This window comes from Ursus arctos, unplaced genomic scaffold, assembly GCF_023065955.2.
Source record: "Ursus arctos isolate Adak ecotype North America unplaced genomic scaffold, UrsArc2.0 scaffold_9, whole genome shotgun sequence".
Classification (NCBI taxonomy): Eukaryota; Metazoa; Chordata; class Mammalia; order Carnivora; family Ursidae; genus Ursus; species Ursus arctos.
This window is the reverse complement of record NW_026623111.1, coordinates 32,178,330-32,199,272: the sequence shown is the minus strand read 5'-3', so window position 1 is coordinate 32,199,272 and position 20,943 is coordinate 32,178,330. Positions and strand designations below refer to the sequence as shown.

Below are 20,943 nucleotides of genomic sequence, written 5' to 3'. Positions count from 1 at the left end.
ACTCGAAATATCTCATTTAACTGAATTAGGTCCATTTCCTCAAGCATAAACAGTTAAATCAGAGGATTTTTCCGGGCTTGCAATTTTGTGATACATACAGAGTGTTCACTTTTATTTTTTTTTCATTTTTTAAAAGATTTATTTATTTATTTGAAAGAGCAAGAGAGAGAGCGCGTGCATGTGCGCACACACGTGTGCACGCGTGTGACGAGGGTGAGGGCACAGGGAGAGAGTCTTCACGCAGACTCCCCAGTGAGGGCAGAGCCCAGTGTGGGCCTCAATATGGGGCTCGATCTCATGACCCGCAAGATCATGACCCTGAGCCGAAACCAAGAGTCAGACACTTAACAAACTGAGCCACCCAGGCGCCTGAGTGTTCACTTTTAAACAAAACATGTATATACACATACACACACACAGAGAGAATGAAAACTTTTAAAATATTCTAGCTTATTTTAAAACTTGTTTATCTCATTTTGCAAATGTCTAAAACTAGCGTTTCAGGGTTTAATTCCTGCCAGATCTACAAATTCTTTTCTGAAGGGAATCACAGTAGAGGCGAGATGACCCCCTAAGTAGAGCATGTCAGGACGAGATAGCCTTTGTCAGCAAGACAGTGACAGACATGGACGTTCTGACATAACGCTTGACACTATTCATCCCAACTGTACGCAGAAGTCACCAGTTGACCCCGCTGGCCCTTTGCTGTCGCTCTAAGTAAGGAATCAGCCCCCTAGGCCGCTCCACTGTCTGTTCTTGTATGTTTTGTAGGTAGCTAAGAATGTTTTTTACATTTTAAGGGTGAGAGAGAGAGAGAGAGAAATATACGTAACAGAAACTGTATGACGTGCGAAGCCTAAAATATTTACTATCTGGCCACACTAACGACTAGTGGCCTTCATGTACAATCCCACCGCTTTTCAAGGCCAATTACTTCCAGAAATGTCATAAGGGCCTGTGTCTCAAACAAAATGGAAAAAAAAATTCATGTTCTCTGTGCTGTAGTGAACCTGGAAGACGGGAAGGGCAGCCAGCCGGGCTGGGACAGAGTAGTAGGTGGGCCGCTCAGCTCTGTCACCTTTGTGTCCAAAGCAGGCTGGACCCTTGACTCCCTTCTGATGTGGAAAGCTAGTCCTGGGGTCCGGAAACTGGTCCTGAGTTTGGAAAGTTGATGAGTCACAGTTTCTGGCTGTGTCCTCCTTGGCATTCAGCGGTCATGAGAATGAATTCTGAAGGCCCCTTGAAGGGAGAGCTTCGAGAATACTTCCCCCTCCCCCACAAGCTCATCCAAGGAGAGAGCCCAGGCCTGCCTCTCATTTTGTTCTTTTTCTCTTGCCCCTTGCCCTTTCAGCGCTTGGGGGATCTAGATTGAGTGAACAGATAAAGGGGCGAGTGGGGCTGGGCCAGGGTCTGAACTCAGGCAGCAGCCCAGCCCGGTGGGCCTGAGGCGAACCGTAAAGCAGAGAGTTTTAAAAGTAAAACAAGGACCTTTTTCTCTGGATGTCCGTTGGGTTTCCCAAAACCTTCTTTCCACCTAGGCCTGTCCTCTAGGCTTTCGCCAAGTCTTGGTTTCTAAAATGCACCTCTTCTTAATTATCCAACACTCAAGCTTGGGCATTTTTCCTTTTCTGATCTACCCATTTTTTTCTTTTCCCCTGTCCCATTTTCTCCTCTGGGCTCATTTTCAGAGTTCTCTCACCCTTGGCTTCTGCACCCTTGGCTTCTGTGTACAACTGCCCCTAGTATAATCCGGTTTGCCTCACATCTAATAAAAATCCAAATTTACAAAACAAAAAAAAAATTTGAAACGTAAATCTTCCCTTTGTTAAAGAAATTTCCCTCATATGAAAGACTGGTATCTGTCTCCCTCCCTTTATGTTTACCAATTTCTACATTACATTATAGCCTTTGGTGATTGGGGCAGGGCCTCTGGTTGGCTGCAGGCAAATTCACTTTTGTATTTGCAGATCACGTGGCACCGTGAGTGCATACTCTTGCCCCCATGCTGGATCGTAAAAAAAATTTACTTTCCCTCGTTTGTTTACTGTCGAGCCTGAGCTCATTAAATATATCCAGTGGCCTGGGTCATGATCATACAAAAAACAGGACCTTGGCTTGCTTATAACAAAGGTTTGCATTTGCTTCGCTTGGTACAGATTCATCTGGAGAAATTCCCAGCTTATTCTCAAGGATGATTCTAGCTCAGCACCAAATCCCAGTGGCTTCCAATTAATAGCGATGAGCAGTGCCTATGCACCGTTGCTCCATTCTAGAATTCCCAGCCCGGAACAACGCCGCTGTCATGCCCAGGGGAGTGTCCATTAGAGAAGTTGGCTCTGGGTCAAAATGCTGATGGCCAGTTCCGGATAGGACTCCCTGCCTCGCAGCCTTGGGTTTCACCATTGCTCTGATAGCCGAACACACAGCTGTGTGAGAGCTGAGAGAGAGAGAGCAAGAGCAAGAGAGAGAGAGAGAGGAGAGAAGCATCAGAGATTGAATTGCAAATATGCAGAAAAACCATCATCTTTGGGAATCTCCCATTATTCAGAGTTCAGTCTGAGCCTCATACTTAGTTACAAGCTGAGATTTTAGCGACTGAGGGGGTGGGTTCTACTCCTGTCTTCCACCAGTAATTAGCTTCACTTGACTTCTTTGGGTTTTTGTTTCCTCATTTGTAAAATAGGAATCCTAAGAGTATGTGCCACATAGAACTGGGCGGAGACTGAAGAGGTAGTGTATGTCAAGAAGTTAGAGCTGGATCTTGTATACAGTGGATGCCTAATAAATGTTGGTATTAGTGTTTCAGCACAGATGCGGAGGGCGTGGTCTGGTGCAGTGTTTCTCAAACTTCTGGGGCTCAGTACATCTTAATAGGCAAAGAAAATTTTAAAAATGCTCAGTTAACTTCAGATAAGCTTCAGGTAAGCAATAAGTAATTTTTAAAATGTAAGTATGTCCCAAATATTTCATGGGTACTCTTACTAAATTATCATCCCTTATTTATCTGAAACCCAAACTTAACTGGGTGCCCTGCATTTTTACTTGCTAATTTGGGGGCAGCCTCATCTTTGCATTCTTAAAAATTATGGGGGACCCAAAGTGCTCTTATGTGGGTTGTACCTGCTGCTGGTGACCACATTAGAAATTCAAACTGAGAAATTAAATATATTTGTTTAATTCCTTCAAAAATAACAATAGTGAACTTTTATGTTAAAAACATTAACAACATCTTTATGAAAAGAACCTGCACTTCCAAAAACAAGTAAATGCTGAGAAGAGTGCATTGTTTATGTTTTTGCAGATATCTTTCATGACTGGCTTGATACAAATGAGCTATGTTTTTATATTTGGTTCTGTCTTCAATCTGTTGATATGTTATTTTCACAAAATTTTATAAAGAAAAGTCAGCTTCACAAAAAGATGTAGTTGGAAGGGGGAAGAGTTTTTTAGTAGCCTTTTCAGATAATCATAAACATTCTTCTTTGATACAAAATCCAAACTCTCAAGAAGAGATGGGTTCTTTAAAGTTAGTTGCAGTATGGAATCTGAAACAGTATCAGTGAACTTTCCACACTCTGTAACATTGAAGTCTGCCCATTTGTCTTGTACTTTGAATGGCTCTTTTACCCATGCCTGATTCTGTAACATTATGAATTGGTCATTTGGAAAAATTGGTTTACTGAGTTGTGAAGATCTAAATATTCACACATTTCATTACATGATATTTAAAAAAAAAATCACATTTGTTAACATTACAACTAATTTCATCCAAAAAGCTTTTAATTATTGGTGAGCCATCCAGTGCATGGTCACAATTGCAGGTTCTGCAATTTTAACTTCTGACTTGAGAAATTAACTTTTAATTTTAACTTTTGACTTGAGAGCTCGAGGTTTATCATTGGAAACAAATGCTGTCAGTTATGTTCTTTGAAGTGACAGGCACATTTCATTCCTTTTCCAGAAATTGTCTGCCAAATATCCAAGGCTGAATAACTGTGGTTTTGTCTATCAGTCATTCATTCAGGTAAAAATGGTGTTCTGTGACAACAGCTATAATTCACTCTGTACCCCACAAAAGTGATTTTCCTTGACACTATCATCATCATTCGGCATGCAGCAAGAGAGCTTTGTGCATACTGCCCATTTCATCACACAGGATGACAAAGATACACACACACATGCACATACTTAGGAGGTAAGGTATAATAAAACGAATATTTTCTTGCATCTTCAAGTACATTCTTGAGGAAAATGGGCTCTAAAAAAACAAAACAAAGACAAACTTTTGAGGGCCTGGTGATGAAAAAGGTACCGCTGCCTTATTCTATGCTGCTATACCCACCACTGCCTTTATATCATCAGCGCAAATGTCAACTCCGTGAAAAAGGCAAAAGTATTAGAATTATTATGAAAATAGTTATGACCTTATAGACTTCTTATTTATTTACTTATTTTATGATTTATTTATTTATCTATTTGAGAGAGAGAGAGAAAGGAGCGGAGGGACAGAGGGAAAGGGAGAAAGAATCCCAAACAGACTCTGCACTGAGCATGGAGCCCTACATGGGGCTCGGTCCCACAACCCTGAGACCATGACCTGAGCCAAAACCAAGTGTTGGGCGCTCAGCTTACTGCACCACCCAGGCATCCCTGACTTAGAGACTTCTGAAAGGTCTTAGGGTCCTTCAGAGTGTCCAGGGACCTCAGTTTGAGAACTGCTAGTGTAGTGGATAATGTCCCAGTGAAAGACAGTGTTGGACAGAGAAGATTCATCATGTGTTCTTCTCACTTGTTCCAGCCTCTCCTTCCTTGGACAACTTGGGAAGTCATCAAGAGCTGTTGGGACACCTTGCTTGGGGTCTGAGTTTAGGCTGGAGTGGGTGAAGAGCAGTTTCTGAGGCCACACATGTAAGGTTCTTTGAAGTCCCCCTTCCAGAGAACTGAACAGGCCTGGGTGATTCAGGAGAGTGCCAAGGCCTTTGGCAAATTCTAGCAGTCTTGGCAGCTCCAAATACAATCTTCATCTTCTGCTGCTTCCTCCTCTGCTATCCCCTAGTGTCCAGGGGAACTCAAAATCCCTTCCAGAATCTGGAGCCATCCTGCCGGACAAATATATGCTAGACTCAAGCATATCTAGGCTAGGAGGGGGCCTCTAGAACTGACAGATGCTTTGGAACAGTCCCGGGGTAATAGAGTAGCACTTGCCAGAGTTTGATTATTCTGTCCTTTTGGAACTTTGGAGTTAAAAATTTCAGGGGTAGACCTGCACACTGGCATACATGATAGAGCAAAAACTTGACTTGAAAGTGGATGGCTGGAAATGGGGAAGTGTTATTATGAGACGTTTGTATTTTGGAGAAGGCGTCGTTCTTTCTCAGGAACACAGATTTTGGTCTCTAGGCAGCATAAAATATAATATTTGAACACAATAGCACACCAAGTGCTGTATATCGCACAGGGTGTTTTAACCCAGCCTGCAGTGTCTGAAGTCACATATCAAATATGAAGCCACAGAAGAAATGAATATAAAAGGCCTCCTGAGGTGGGACAACCCAAACTGTCTGTTTGGTTAGGTTTTGTGGTCAAATGAGGGCCCCTCTATTAGAGTTTGCAGTAGATTGCAAAGTGGACAGGACACATTGTCTTTGGGATAAGAAGAAAAGGTGGAGGGAGGGGGGTGGGGAGGCCAAGGAGCAGCAGTGGAGTAGAAGAACAGGGTCAAGCAGGTTCTGAGCACAGAGTGGCAGAAGACACCAGCAAGGTGGCTCTTGTTGGGGACAATAGTCACGTCCTTGGAGCGGGCAGGCTGCGGTGTGCTTGTGGCACGAGGACAGCTCAGGCGAAGAGTGAGGATGGAGATCTGCTCTGTGTTCAGTTCGGTCTTCTATCAGCTGCCTGCCCAGGGCCAGTCTCTCTGAACCCGTCTCTTCCTGTCTGATGACTGTAAATGAGGTAACATATGTCACGGGCCGGGTCACTGCAGACATTTAGTAAATGATGCTTGTTTCGTGGCAGAGTTTGGTGGTTAGTTTATATGCTATCTTGTCTTTATAACCCACTTTTCTTATCCTTATTGGAATCCAAGAAGAAAAAAAAAGTGCAAAGCAAGGACATTAAAACCCAAACTCAGGTCTCCGCTTCTACCTGAAGTGTTCTCCGTTCAGGCCCTGCTTTAGATTTAGATAATGTGTCTTTACTTTTTTTTTTTTCATCAAAATTCCAATATGTTCCTTAACACTAAGCCCCGGACTCCATGCCTGGGTGCAGAGATGGGTGTTCGGCGCTCTAGAAGACAGGTGACATACACATAGTGGGGTGCATGGTGGCATGGGCCACATGACCCAAAAGGAGCCCTAGTAAGGAAGGTCTCCTAGGAAGTGAATAATTATCCCCCAGACTTACAGCCTTGTCACTTTGGAGATTTGCTCCTGTTGGGTTTGCCTAAAGAAAAGCACGTGGGGATAGCAATAATCAGAAGTGGTTATAGGGGTTCAGTGAGATAGACCTTAAAAGCAGAGTAAGAGGTTGACCAGCCAAGAGGGAAGAAGGAAGGAGACAAGGAGATGAGTGATCCAAGGGGGAAATAGGCACAATGGGCAGGAAGAACCGACTAGACCAGGTGGGGACTTTGGGGTGCTGAGGGGCATCTGCCACTGTGCGTCGGCCCCCCTATAGCAGCAGCAGGGAAGCCCTGACCTGTGAGGAAAGCCGAGCTGCAGGGTGCCATCAGCAGTTGGCCTGAGACCAGCTGAGTCTCTGGATCTCAGGGCTCTTGTCAGTAGAATCTGGATGGTAAAAACATCTGACTTCCTTCCCTCACGGGGTGTTTGATATGACACATAAAATAATGGAAGAAATAGGATGAGGAGAGTGAATGTTCTCTACAACATCCCCATCCTCCCTCTCAGGGCCAGGGAGGGGGGGGTTGGGGTAGGGGCGAGGCAGGGAGGGAAGGAGGGAAGAAAAGAAAGAAAATGAGAAAAAAGCAAGAGGGAAGGAAAGGGAAGGTGAGGACAGGATAAGACTTTACAAGGCAGGTAGCTGGATGTGTTCAAGGGAAGGTGGATTCATGAAGAGAGGAAATGTGAAAACGGAAGGACAGGACAGCTCTGGCTGAGGGCTGGGAGGCCCCTCAAGGTTGCCCTTGGGAGGCAGATAAACCACCATTTAGGACACCCACCCAAGGTAGATTAGTCAGACCAAAGAGAAGTGAAGTCAGTTGCCCTTAGTCATAGCACTAACCTGAGGCATCTGTAATATTAGGAAACTGAAAATAGAATGGGACGTATATACATAAGGTAGGGGGACAAAATAAATTGCAACAGCCTTTAAGATTTGAAGACCTTAAGTTCTGAAAATGTAAAGAACTGCCCTTTGCTGTTGTCTAGGCTCTCAGATTGGGAGAGCTGTCAGTACTTTGGGATATATTTCCTGGTTCTAGATTTTTTTATTACCTAGATGAAGAAACAGGCTCAGAGAGGTTAAATGATTTGCTCAAGGTCACACAGCTGGTCTATAGAAAAGCCATGATCTCAGTTCTGTGTTCGGTTTTCTTTCTACCCACTAGACGTCCTAAAAGTATGAAATGCAAACTTTGAATATTCCTAGAGACTGGGGTATACAATGGGGATAAGAGAATGGCTTTTCTTATTTGCCTAACCTAGCTGTGTGTGATTTCAGAGCCAAAGTTAATTTTTTTTCCTCCTCTAGACAGCCTTGGTCTCCTTTTAACGCGTAGGCTTGACAGTTGCTAAATAATTCTACTTTGTCATTTCTGACTGTCCTACTCGGAGCTCCAAGAACAGGTAGGTGCGTGCTGCCCACACGGACTCCGGATTCCAGCAGTCTCCGTACGGAGTGTCAGTAAAACTAGGCAGATGATCCCTGAGCACCTTCTCTTTATCGTGTTAACCCTGGTGGTACCAAGAGGCACCTGACATTCTGGGTATGCTAACAATTCAGTGCCAGCAAGTTTCTGTTATCCTCCAGTTGTAATTGTTAACTTGAATGGAATGCAAAACTTCTGGTTTGGAGCAGTTGGTTTTTAGCTATGAATTACTTGAGGAATATAGAAAACGGGGAGTATGTTTTGTTTATTGTGCAAGATGGTTTAGGAAAGATTTTCAAGTTGCATTTTCTCTAATAAATAGAAATAGGTGGTAAATGTGTAGTTGCTACTGTGTCTACAGGCTCACTGGTGAACTCTACCCTTTATTAGCTCTTGCCTTTGACACTTTTTCAGTTTAGCAAGCCAAGACTCGCTTGTGTTAGAACAATGGCTTATCCTAATGCGGCTTTAACACACACACACACACACACACACACACACACACACCCCCTTGTAATGCTTCTGGTGTCCAGGTTTATTTCAGCAAGCCCTTCCTGCTAGCTTACCCCCGCCCCCCTCCAAGTTTGGAATTTATTTCCCCCTTAAGGGGAAGTGTGGAAATAGAGCCTGCCTGTTCATTTGCATTATTGTACATCACACAGTATCTTTGCAACCATTATACTGTGTTCTCTCAATGGTGTTTGCTCTGAGGGTGGGACACAAGGCTGTTTAGTGTCTCGTAAAACATTTACCAAAAGCACTGAGCCATGGTTTTGAAGGGCATTCCGTTGCCAGAGTGTGGGAGGAGAGAAGCAGGGGAAAGAGAGCTCCAGGTGCTTGGCAGGTACTTCTTTCGTACTTTCGTATTTATAAATATTTAAAATTTCAGATTACATAGAATTTGGGTTGCCTTTGCCCGAAGGGACGGGAGTAGGGAGGGGAGGAGGGGGGCAAAAATCGTGTCTTTGCAAACTGTTTTTCAGTGGCTCGGAGTCCCGGATCACTGTAATCTTCACTTTCGGTCAAACATTGTTTTCGGTTTTGCTCGAGGGACTTGGGTGTCATGGAGAGTGAGGTGAAATCTTCCCGGGCTTGAGCTTTTCCAGCTCTCTGAATCAAATGTTAGCATTTGCTTTAGCAAGGATTTCGGAACCAGGTGTGGTGTTTCTAGGAGGCGACCTGTAACCTTGTGACTTGTACTTCGGTGTGCCCCGTGACTCATGCCATGAACAGCTTTTGCTAAACAGTGGTTCTGGTTTCATGAAAATACTTTTAAGCTTTCTTTCTTCCCCACCTTTTCTGTTGAATTTTGACAAGAAACCAAAGTAAAGGTCAGCTTGTAAGACTGCTTCTTTTCCTCAAATCTGTGTTTTTAGAACACAGTCCCTAGGAATGACTGTGTACTGTTCGTAGATCATTTTTGGAAAACTAATGACTAAATACTTCTTGGAAATACTGAGTATTTATATTCTAGCTTTTTTTTTTTTTTTTTGTAAAAAAAAAAAAATAAGGTGAGTACATATGATAAACCTAGAGCCTTAACCGAATATTTAACATTTGATCAATTGTAATAATGGTTTCCTGGATACAGATACCTGCAACCATGTTATTAGTGACTAAAACCCAAACAATAAATAGGAGAAATCTAGAAAAAGATTAGCTGTGAAAGATCTCTGTAATGCCCAGTTCTTGGGGAAAGGAATCTCAGTATAATACATACAGTATAACCAACATGGGATCTTTGGTCCGTTTACCCATGTAGTGGGAGACATAAGTATGAAGACGGTACTAAAGTGAAGAGCCCACTAATTATGAAGGAAAAAATGTGACTTGACATTTTTGCCCAGTGACACTGGCAGTAAGAAGCCAACAGCCATTCTTCTGACAAGTGCCCAGTCATTGCAAAATGGCTGGAAGAAATGATTGTTTCAAAATTAGAGAGAACTTCCTCCATAGGGAAAACTTCACTGTGTCTTTGTGTATTTAGGCAAATAGGTCTAAATCTGAAAGACCTCGAGTTCACTCGAGGGATAGCAGATTTGATTATTTGTGTACACGTATCAGAAAATCGGGTTTAGCGGTGAGTTGTTTCACTGCCCTGACGGCTGAAAGTTTATGTAACTTTCAGCAAGTGGTTTAACTTTTTCTTACCATTCTTTTAAGATTCCAAAACAGGGAAGAATGCTAGCTCTCTACTCGTCTGTCCCATAGTTGCACTTAGATGCGTAAGAGTCTGTGAAACTTCCGCCCAGCTGTGATGCCAGAAAAATCTACATAGACCCCCACCAGTGAAGGAGCTCATGCATTCATTCCACTGTATCTAAACTAGATTGGTGAAGTTGTTTCGAATCTTATCAGGCGAACCGAAAGACTCTGAGAAAAAGTCTAAAAATGTACCATTTCCAGATACTTGTCATTCCTTGTTTCCCTTTAGTTCACTGGGAAAATCCTTGTTTGGTGTAGTTCCTTTGTTTAGTTGTTTCAGGTTTTGAGTCCCAAAGACCTACCCAGAATTGTAAGGAACTATGATCACCAAAGGCTACATTTGTGCCTCTTTCTGGGAGTTCTTACAGTTACATGATCGTTTGTTGATGGGTCAACTCATACATCAGATTAAGCCCTGAATAAATTGGCTCATATCTCTGTCACTGTAAACGTGGCTGCTATTATGTGTGACATGGTAATAGTGCTTCTGGATCAGGTTGGCTTTTAAAAGGTATATCATTATGTAGTCTCTCCACAAAGGGTGTTGTTATCCCGTCCTTCTATCCCTTAGCATGCAAGTTCTTGATTTGTAATAAGTCATTAAGGTGAACTCTTCAGGGACAATAACAGGCCCTAAATTAGGTGGCAGGTTGCAACATCCAATAAAGCCCGAGGAATTGGGACTGTTTTGGCTTGCTTGGACAGAGCTGTCACACAGAAGTGTGCGTGGGTGACAACTACCTTTCGAGACGATTTTGGGTGACTATACCAGAAAAGTCACATTCATAGGAGCTAGGGGTCAGAACTTTGGCAGGCAAGCCAAAGGAATCATTGTAAAGATTTGGGCTGGGGTGCCTGGGTGGCTCAGTTGGTTAAACGACTGCCTTCAGCTCAGGTCATGACCCTGGATCCCGGGATTGAGTCCCAAATCGGGCTCCCTGCTCAGTGGGGAGTCTGCTTCTCCCTCTGATCCTCCTCCCTCACATGCTTTCTCTCTCTCTCAAATAAATAAATAAAATCTTTAAAAAAAAAAAAGATTTGGGCTATTTGGGGCTGGTTTTGTTTTGGTAACATGAAAACTGAATATGTATAGGTTAGTTGAGCAATGAGTAAAAATTCTTCACTTGTCCAGTAATTAAGTGTCTTCAAGCAAAAAACAGTCCTCACTGCATTAAATTCATCAGGGCCTCACTCAGTACCCTTTGACTCTTTTTTTTTTTAAAGATTTTATTTATTTATTCTACAGAGAGAGAGACAGCCAGCGAGAGAGGGAACACAAGCAGGGGGAGAGGGAGAGGAAGAAGCAGGCTCATAGCGGAGGAGCCCGATGTGGGGCTCGATCCCATAACGCCGGGATCACGCCCTGAGCCGAAGGCAGACGCCCAACCGCTGTGCCACCCAGGCGCCCCTACCCTTTGACTCTTGATTTCGGCATCTTTTGGTGAAATTCCTAGCTTCTCAGTGCACAGTAATTGAGAACTCCGGCTTCTCTGTTGGCGTATACATTCATTAATTTAGCTGATACTTACTAAGGTCTCACTCTTGGCTTGTTTTTCCTCTCTCAGTTCTTAAATGTCACTCTGGACCTCCTAAATTAGGTCCTATACTTCCCTGTTTAAGATAGTCGTCACATTTATTTTATACTTGACTCCATTGCTGAAATGTAAGTTCTCTTAGGTCATGGATCATGAATGTCTTATCCGCTACAGTTAATCTCCAGGGCTTAGTACATACTAAGCATTCAAAAAACAGGTACCAACTGTGTGAATAAATGCATGAAAGAAAGCAAATGAGAAGATCGGGATCCTCAGGGACAGGCAGGGGACAGTAAGAAATAGCCCCAGATACCAGGGAAGGGGCAGAGACTCCTGCCATCGGTGTAGAAGCAGTGGCCCCTGAAGTTATTACTTAATCTCAGCCTAGCTTGACCATGTAAGTTTCTAAGGATAACCTTGGCTCACCAAGAGGAATGTGCCGAGTCGTGTCTGTTTAAAACAATAGCGAGGACTACAAATCATTTTATAAAGATTTTCATCCAAGAAAGTACTGGTTTTCTTGCCTAAGTGGATAAATTCAGTTATTTGTAAAATTTCATAGATCAGTAATTCCATATTTCTACCATGACAGAGGTACCAGTGAATACATTTATCACCCATGTAAATGTAAAATGAGCCTGCAAGACTCTTCCAGGGAAGAGAGAAACTGCCCTATGATAAGCTTACGTCCAATAAATGCTTTGAAAAAATATTACTTTAGGGGCACCTGGCTGGCTCGGTCAGTGGAGCAGGCAACTCTTGATCTTGAAGTTAAGGGTTTGAGCCCCATGTTGGGTGTAGAGATTACTTAAAAAATAAAATCTTTAAAAAATATTTTAAACATTAATTATTGAGGTATAACAAAGGCAGTAAAATGCACCCCACTTACAGCTTGATGAGTTTTTACACGTCTATGCACCTGTGTAGCCAACACTCAGATCACGGTACAGAACATTTTCAGGGTCCAGAAGGCTCCTTTGTGCTTCTCCTCTGTCAACCCCGTGGCTCAAGATCGCCATTATTTTAATTTCTTTCACTGTCGATTAGCTTTGGCTGTTCTTGAACTTCATAAAAGTGGGATCGTATGTGCTCTTCTGTATCTGGCATCTTCCATTCAGTATTATGTCTGGGGCATTCGTCCCCATTGTTCCACGCAGCTGGGCTGTATTTCCTCACCACCGCATAGGATTCTGTTGTGAGAATGGACCACCATTTAATGCATTTGGGGGGAATTAAAAACATGGCTATATGGGCTGAAAATCATTCCGTGTGTGCTCCAGTGCATTTGAGTGAAGGGATCTCAGAAAGGGTGGGGTGGAAATGTTATCACCCGAAAGGGGTGGAGAGAGAAAAGTCTGTTTCGGGGAGTCTGTTTGTTAAGTGCTCTGCATGGGCTGTTTACTTAACTGACTCCATCATCCTGGGAGACGACCGCCACTTTTGCACAGATGAGGAAACTGAGCTGGAGAAAAGTTTCATGACCTCACAGTTGGTCTGAACTGAACACGCACATTGTTGATTACCTGGGGGCAGCCCCGTCCTGGCAGAGACCACGCCCGATGTGCCATCTCGTTATTGAAGACTTGGCTTTCGTGCAATAGGGCGGGCTGTGTATCTCCTGTTGGAAAGCTGGCCACTCACCTGACTTCTCTTAGGTCATTTTCTCTGTCTTTCCCCCCTCAAAGTTTGTTTCGTTTTCAAAAAGGGCTCTCTTGTGTATTTTTCATTCTCACCTTTGTTTTGAATACATTTTTTCCCTTATGAATAGTTTTTATTTTCAAATGCTCATGGTGCATTCTAAAATCTGCATATAGCAACTTTTGAGGGTTTTTTTTTAAGATCAGGTTTTAATATTTATGCATAAAGAAACATTCAGTCACCATAAGAAAGGTAGGTGAGTTTCAAGTCAGACTTGCTGAGAAATTTCCTGGGAGACAAAGTTCATGTCTTTCAAAATGGGGTTAGAAGTGCTTTACTTGCTAACTCACACAGGGCTCTGCGTGCTGATCTCGTGGGTGTCAAAGTCTCTGATTCAACTGAGTATGTTGGAGATGAATAAAGTTTCCAAATTTCCTTCCTCCATGTCCTATCCTACAAATACATGCATTCACAAATATTCCATTCTTACTTCAAAAGTTACTGGAGATTTGCTCAGAATGTCCTTCACTTAGAAGAACAAAAGGAGGCAAGACGCCCTTTACATACACTTTCTTTTAGTTGTGGCTGAGAGCGGTTAGGTTTTTAACTTTGCATTAAGATGATAGGTGCCTCCGTGCAGTCAGGTCATCCTTTCGGCAAGGCACCCTTGCCCCAGGGAAGAAAAAGAAACACCATGATAGTGTCTCAGTCACTTCTAGAAAGAGCTGTAGATGCCCAGATTCCTTGCTTTATTATTCTCACATTTAATGGACAGCCCCTTTCATGCGGGATACTTGAGAGCAGTCATCAGAGATTTGAACATAATCCCCAATCTTACAACAGCTCTGCTAGCTCAGACTCATTAATCCCTTTTACAAGTGGGGAAACTGAGGCACAGAGGGCTCGTGGGCCTTGAACAAAGACACGTCATTTAGTAAATGCTGGAGTCTGCCTTCACACTCAGATTAGTCTGACCCCAAAGCACATTCAGTTCTGCATGCCATCCTACCTCCCTTCAGAAGAAAATGTCTTTGAATTATCTTCTGTTATAATTGACGCGCAGGAGCCCTAAAACAAGTTGTTGATGGATCTTAACTCACTTCAACGCACCCTTCTGACAAATGGGCATTTACTTTCTTTCTTTTTTTTGTAACCTTTTTTTTTTTTTTTTTGAGATTTATTCATTTATTTGCGAGAGGGAGAGCAGGGGGAGGAACAGAGGGAGAAGACAAGAAAGTGTCAAGCAGACTCCATGCTGATCGCAGAGCCCAACGAAGGGCTTGATGCACGGCTCAATCTCATGACCCTGAGATCATGATCTGAGCCAAAACCAAGAATCGGACGCTTAACTGAGCCACCCAGGAGCCTCGGGCATTTTCTTTTAGAACTGAACAAAAACATGTCTTTGGTTGGACTCAGTTTAAAAATTATTATGTTTTAACCCTTGGAGTTGTAGGAAAAGCAGACTAGGTTGCCATGGGGTCAGGCCATGTGTACCGGGGGTCCTAGCCATCAGTGAGACTGTGGAACCCTCTGATGGAGAAAGGGCAGCTGTCTGGAACGGAGATGAGTCCAGGTGGGGTCGCCTTTCCCCCCATTTTGCACTGCCACCCTCCCTGCTTATTTATATATCCATTCAACAAGTATTTATTGAGTACCTACTGTTAGCATAAGGTGTGAGATGGTAATGCCATAGAGAACTATAAACTAACTGAATCGGACTTATCTGAAGCTAATTGCAATGTCCCTGGTTTGTATAAATGTACCAAATCACAGTCACATTCATACATTGTGTTAGAAGTGAAAACCTGGGGCGCCTGGGTGGCTCAGTTGTTAAGCATCTGCCTTCGGCTCAGGGCATGATCCCGGCGTTCCGGAATCAAGTCCCACATTGGGCTCCTCTGCTGGGAGCCTGCTTCTTCCTCTCCCACTCCCCCTGCTTGTGTTCCCACTCTCGCTGGCTGTCTCTCTCTCTCTGTCAAATAAATAAATAAAATCTTAAAAAAAAAAAAAAAGTGAAAACCTGCCTTATGTTTTCTAGCAATTAGAAGCTATCATATCATACCAACTGTCAAACTAATCAATTTTAATAGAGTGTTGCACTATAGTTTGCTTTCCTGCAATCCCTAAGGGTGAATTCCCAGATTTACCGGTATTTTTTTTTAGGAAAGGGAATTTAAAGGAGCATCGGTGTTTGATTACAGGTGTCCTGGTGCCCTTTACTAATAGATTCACTGATTATGTGACCCAAACCAATTGTATATTTACCAAACTGAGCAAAACTAACTTGCTCAATGAAGTAACTTCACATTGTAAATGCCCTTAGGGTTTTGAAGGTAGGCTGGTAACAGCTCTTGACATTTGTCTCTGCTTTCTAGAATTGGAGAATTTTTAAAAAATGATAAGCATTAACAGTTGATAATGTAAAATGAAGGAAGCTTGTTTTGAATTTGTAAGTATTTCTCTGAGTCTCACTAGTTTTTAAATGGCATATTGTGTATGGGTTGGATGTTGTAGGATATCAACTTTGGATTGTGTCAAAAGCAAAAAAAAAAAAAAAGAGAGAGAGAGAGAGAGAGAAAAGAAAAAAAAGTAAAGCCAGGAGTAAAGATACTCAGTGATGAGGGGCTGTCTTATAGTGGAGAGAGGGCAAGCTTGGATACAGATCTGCCTGTGCCACTTGCTGTGCAGTGTTGGGTAAATTCCTTTCCCTCTTCACGTCTCTATTTCTTGTGCTAAAAATGGGAATGGTACCGTTTTCCAGGGTAGTTGTAAAGATTAGAGATGATGTATGTAAGGTGCTTAGTTCAGGCTACTACTCAGTCAAGACTTCGTAAGTGACACCTTAATCATCTGCTTGTGGAGAAGAAAGGAGAACACCCTAGGCTTTGTTAGTAGCCATTTTGGTTATAGCCCAAACCACGCAGAACAATTGACATGGTTGGAGAAAGAGTTTCTTTGGAGATGTATAAACCAGTGGTTTTTGACCTTGGCTACATACTAGAATCAGCTGCAGGAGCTTTAAAAAAAACTAGGAACGCCCAGGACCCTCCCAAAATTCTAGCTGTGGCGGTGTTTTTGTTTTTCATTTGTTTTAGTTCTCCCACCGAGATTGGTATATAATAGTGTAGACTGAGTGAGTGTTTGGAAACCATCCTTCCTGCTGGTAGCCTTGCTTGGCACTGTGCACAGCGGATTTATGGGCGAGCGGCTGCTTAGCCCACACAGCTGCTGATCCGGCTCAGCCCTGCTCAGAAATTCCCTTAATGGGTTTTCCGTGGTTTCCTGTCAGAGTTGCCTCCCCATAGGTCTTGTTCTTTATTCTTATCGACACTCTTGTCTTTTTCTGAGAGGGAAGCAGGAGAAGGCAGATAAAATGAAGGTCACGGGAGAAGTGAGGATGATCAATTGTTTGCGAGTTCTTTGAGCAATCCCAGTTACCACTGCTCGGGGCAGCAGACAGACCCCAGACCGGCCTTTGAGGGGCTGCCCTTCAGTGCCATTCAGGTGTAGTCATTGCAAAAAGGCTCTCTCCACGAACATGAGAATTTTCTGTAAGATTCTACTACAGAGAGAGAGAGAAAGAGATCTGACCACTTTTCAGAAGTTAAAAATAAGGAACTTCTAGGAGAAGTCCTCTTTTATCAGAATGTCCTTTGTCATTTTTTCTGTTTGAATTCTAGCACTTCTCTTCAAAGATACATGAGATTAACACCATTCTTCCGTTAGACCCAAAATGATGAACTGCCCTCTTCAATAAGGGTGAAGAGGCATAGACTAAAATTCTACTGAAGGAATTAAGGAGGGAAAATGGCAGCTTTTCCTGGCACCTGGAGAGTACGTTTCCTAAACTGGAAAAAGGCGTGGAAAGAGTGGATGGGTCAGGTGGGATTACCACGTCACCTTCTTGGTCACATAATAAGATACACTGAGGATGAGCAGTGCAGGAGACCCTTTGTTAATGGGGACCCTCTTGGTTGCAAGTGACAGAATTCCAATCCCCAAGAGCGTCAGGAATCAATCAACAAACAAATATATCAAACTAAATTCTATATGTGAAGTTCTGTGTATACCTAGATTTACTTAACTAATAATTCCAAAGGGTGGCACCTGACAGGATCAAAGGGTTCAGAATAGGTCATCAGATTGTTTTTCTCTCTCGATCTCTCTGTTGTTCTCTGCGTTGGTTTCATTTTTTGGCAGTTTCAGGCTTATAGTGTCCTTACATTTGGGCAGGACAGAGGAGGCATTGGCTGTGTCCTCACTGCAGATGTTTCACGGTTCAGGCGTCCCCACATCTTATGCCACAGACTCCAGAGTTGGGTTACACCATGTTCCTTGTACTACCGTAGATTTACTCACCCTCAAGGTTGTTTATCTGCACAGCTAAGCCTCTTGATAACCAGTGGAGGTTTTATCATTTCAGCAAGATTTTGCCCTGAGAACACTGAGTACTTGATTTGTCTCTATTGAGAAACTATCATGTCTTTTTTTCACCCAAGGGAAGCCCATTTGCAAATATCTAGTTCTCGAAATTAGAATAGAAGTACAGGTCTGGTCAGGAAGAACCCATTATTATCAGCATTATTTCTCTGCTTTGTTTCAAGAGCAAGTAAACCTCCTGAGCAATTATTGTGGGTGAATAAAAACAACGTGTTGTTCTGCCCTATATTACAATTGTTAAGGATTTGTTTTATCTGCCACAGTCATTTGTAAGCTTGTTGTAAATTCAATTTTATGTCTCTGTTGCCTGGTGCCACATGATAGGGGGTCAGTAAATATGCATCTAATAATTGAAGGAAGAGTCAAGAATTTTTTTTGAACATTTTACTGGATGTTCTAATTTGGCAAAGTTAGAATTAATAGGTTAAAATACGCAGTATTCACCCCAGGACATCTGCATTTATTTGTTATGATATAAGTGTATTATAATTGATATCTTTCTAGGTATTATATTTTGGGCAGGAAGAAATAAAAAAATGAGGCCCAGCTTTCTTTAGTTAAATTAGCCCTTGATAATACCCTGGCCAGAGTAGAAAACAGTCCTGTCCAGTTTTTTACTTCTTGACAAAACCTATTTTTTTCTTCTAAATTCCTAGGGCCCTTAGTGGGGAAAGAACTTCACACTCTCTGAGCATCTGCTATGTGCAAGGGTTCTGTGGACACATTGTCTTGCTGAAGTCTCACAGCCACACCAAAAAGCCTTCTTCCTCCTTTTCCACCGTTAGGAGAATTAATCACTCCCTCCTTCATGATACTATCATGGCATTTCTCACACTGCCTGGTAATAATTATTTGTGTATATTTCTTTTTTTTTTTTTTTAAAGATTTATTTATTTGTCAGAGAGAGAGCACAAGCATGGGGAGCAGCAGGCAGAGGGAGAAGCAAGCTCCCCGCTGAGCAGGGAGCCCGATGCGGGAGTTCGATTCCAGGACCCTGGGATCATGACCTGAGCTGAAGGCAGATGCTTAACTGACTGAGCCACCCAGGCGTCCCTTTGTGTATATTTCTATGTCTCCTACTAGACCATGAGTTTTCCAGCTACTGAGTCTGTGTTTTACTTATGTGTGTATTCTCAGTACCCAGCTCATAGTGGAAATCTAGAGAAAAAAAAGTTTTTTTTTAAAGTAGGCTCCACACGGGCATGGAGCCCACCGTGGGGCTTGAACTCATGGCCCTGGGTTCAAGACCTGAGCTGAGCTCCAGGGTTGGATGCTTAACGGACTGAGACACCCAGGTGCCCCGACAAACAGTTTTTAACAATTTGGAGACTATGTGATCTTCATTTTACAAATTTGACATCTGAGGCTTGCCTAAGGTTACTAATTGGAAAGTGGTAAGGTTAGTTTTCGCCCTCTTGTCTGCAACACTCTAAAGCTTGTTTTCTTTCTCCTAAACCATTCTGGGATATTAGAAAGCAGGATTGGCTGGAATGATGAAGATGATCCAGGAGGAAGATAGAAGGGGAAGGAAAATCATCATTTCCTGAGGCTGGGAAGGGAGGTTAATTATACATTGCTCAGTTTAGCAGTGCTCTGACCCCACACTCCCCTCTCCAACAAAGCACACACCCACGTGCTCACGCAGGCACCATCGGGGACTTTGGTCCCAGAGGGAGTGCTGAGTGAGTGGGGACCAGAGAGAAAGCATGTTCTTGGAAAGCTATTCCCTATGAGAATAACATAGAGCTGGAGTACTAAGCCATCCACCAGGGCATAAAAATACCGTCATCCTAACCTCCTCCGTAATTTTATTCTGTGTGGTGCGATTTTACCTGAAGTTCTAGTTGGAAATGAAATAGGGGATATCATGTAACATGAACATCGTGGTTACCACAGCTGCATGCCCAGGTTTTGTTTCTTGGCTACGATGGTTGGAATGGGAGAAATCTGGGGTGAGCTTCTGAAATACATCTTTCTGAAGGGGGCATGGTGCGTGGCAGCGTTTGCCATATTTCCACAGTGACAAGCATGGTCGGTCTTTCTTTTCTGAACAGCTTTATTCGGGATAAAATTCACATATCATATAATTCCCCTATTTAAAGTGTACAATTCATCTGGTTTTAGTGTGTTCACAGTGTTGTGTAAGCATCATTATAATCAATTTTAGAACATTCCATCCCCTCCCTGACAAATCCCCGGTACCCATTACCAGTCACTTCCGCTTTTTTCCCCACCTCTTTAGCTCCTGCCCCCCATACCAGCCTATACAACCACTAACCTATTTTTTTGTCTTCATAGATTTGCCCATTATGAACCTTTCATGTAAATGGAATCAATACAATATGTGGTCTTTGTGACTCACTTCCTTCACTTAATTTAATGTTTTCAGGGTTCATCCATGTTGTAGAAAGTATCAATACTTCATTCCTTTTCAGTGCTGAATAGTATTCTGTCGCGCGAATAGATCACATTTTATTTATGAATTTATTTATTCATCGGTTGGTGGACATTTGCGCTGTCTCTGCTTTGGGGCTGTTATAATGCCGCTAGGATTATTCGTGCACAGATTTTTGTGTGGTCACAAGTATTCATTTCTCTCGTATATATTTAGGGGTAGAATTGCTGGGTCATATGGTGACTCTGTGTTCAACCTGAGGAATTGCCAGGCAGTTTTCTAAAGTGGCTGCACCATTTTACATTCCCACCAGCTGTATGTGAGGGTTCCAGTTTTTTCCCATCCATGCCAACCCTTGTTATCCCCCCCACTTTTTTTTTTTTATAGCCATCCTAGTGGCTGTGAAGTGGTATCTCACTGGGGTTTTAGTTTGCATTTCCCTGTTGGCTAATTATGTTGGACATTTTTCATGTGATTTGTGGTTATTTGTATACCTTCTTTGAAGCAATGTTTAATTCAGATCCTTTGCCTATCCTCTAATTGGGTTATTTGTGTCTTTTGAGTTGTAGGAGTTCTGTCAACACCATTTTTCCAACACCATTTGCTGACTTCATGTCTCTTTGTGTCACATTTTGGTAATTCTTGCAATATGTCAGACTTTGTCCTTACATTTGTCACGGTGATCTGTGATCAGGGATCTTTGATGTTACTATGGTAATTATTTTGGGGCACCCTGAGCCACACCCATATAAGGTAGCAAACTTAGTTGATAAATGTGGTGTGTGTTCTGACTGCTTCGCTGACTGGCTGTTCCCCATCTCTCGCCCTTTCCTTGGGCCTCCCTATTTCCTGAGACACAATATTGAAGCTAGGCCAGTAAATAATACTGCAGTGACCTC

The 20,943-nt window shown here is 42.8% G+C and overlaps 1 protein-coding gene across 3 annotated transcripts in view; it reads left to right on the top strand.

Moving 5' to 3' along the window:
• RBM47 (RNA binding motif protein 47) overlaps nucleotides 1–20,943 on the top strand; it is a 147,374-nt gene that overhangs the window by 71,123 nt on the left and 55,308 nt on the right. The window contains exon 1 of one of the 3 annotated variants that reach the window (XM_026508780.4): nucleotides 6,985–8,672. The exons of 1 other annotated variant lie outside the window; for it this stretch is intronic. The gene's annotated coding sequence lies outside the window, so the exon portion shown is untranslated. Of the gene's footprint in view, nucleotides 1–6,984; nucleotides 8,673–20,943 lie in introns of those variants that run through there. One more of the 3 variants, XM_026508779.4, reaches the window with a different exon arrangement.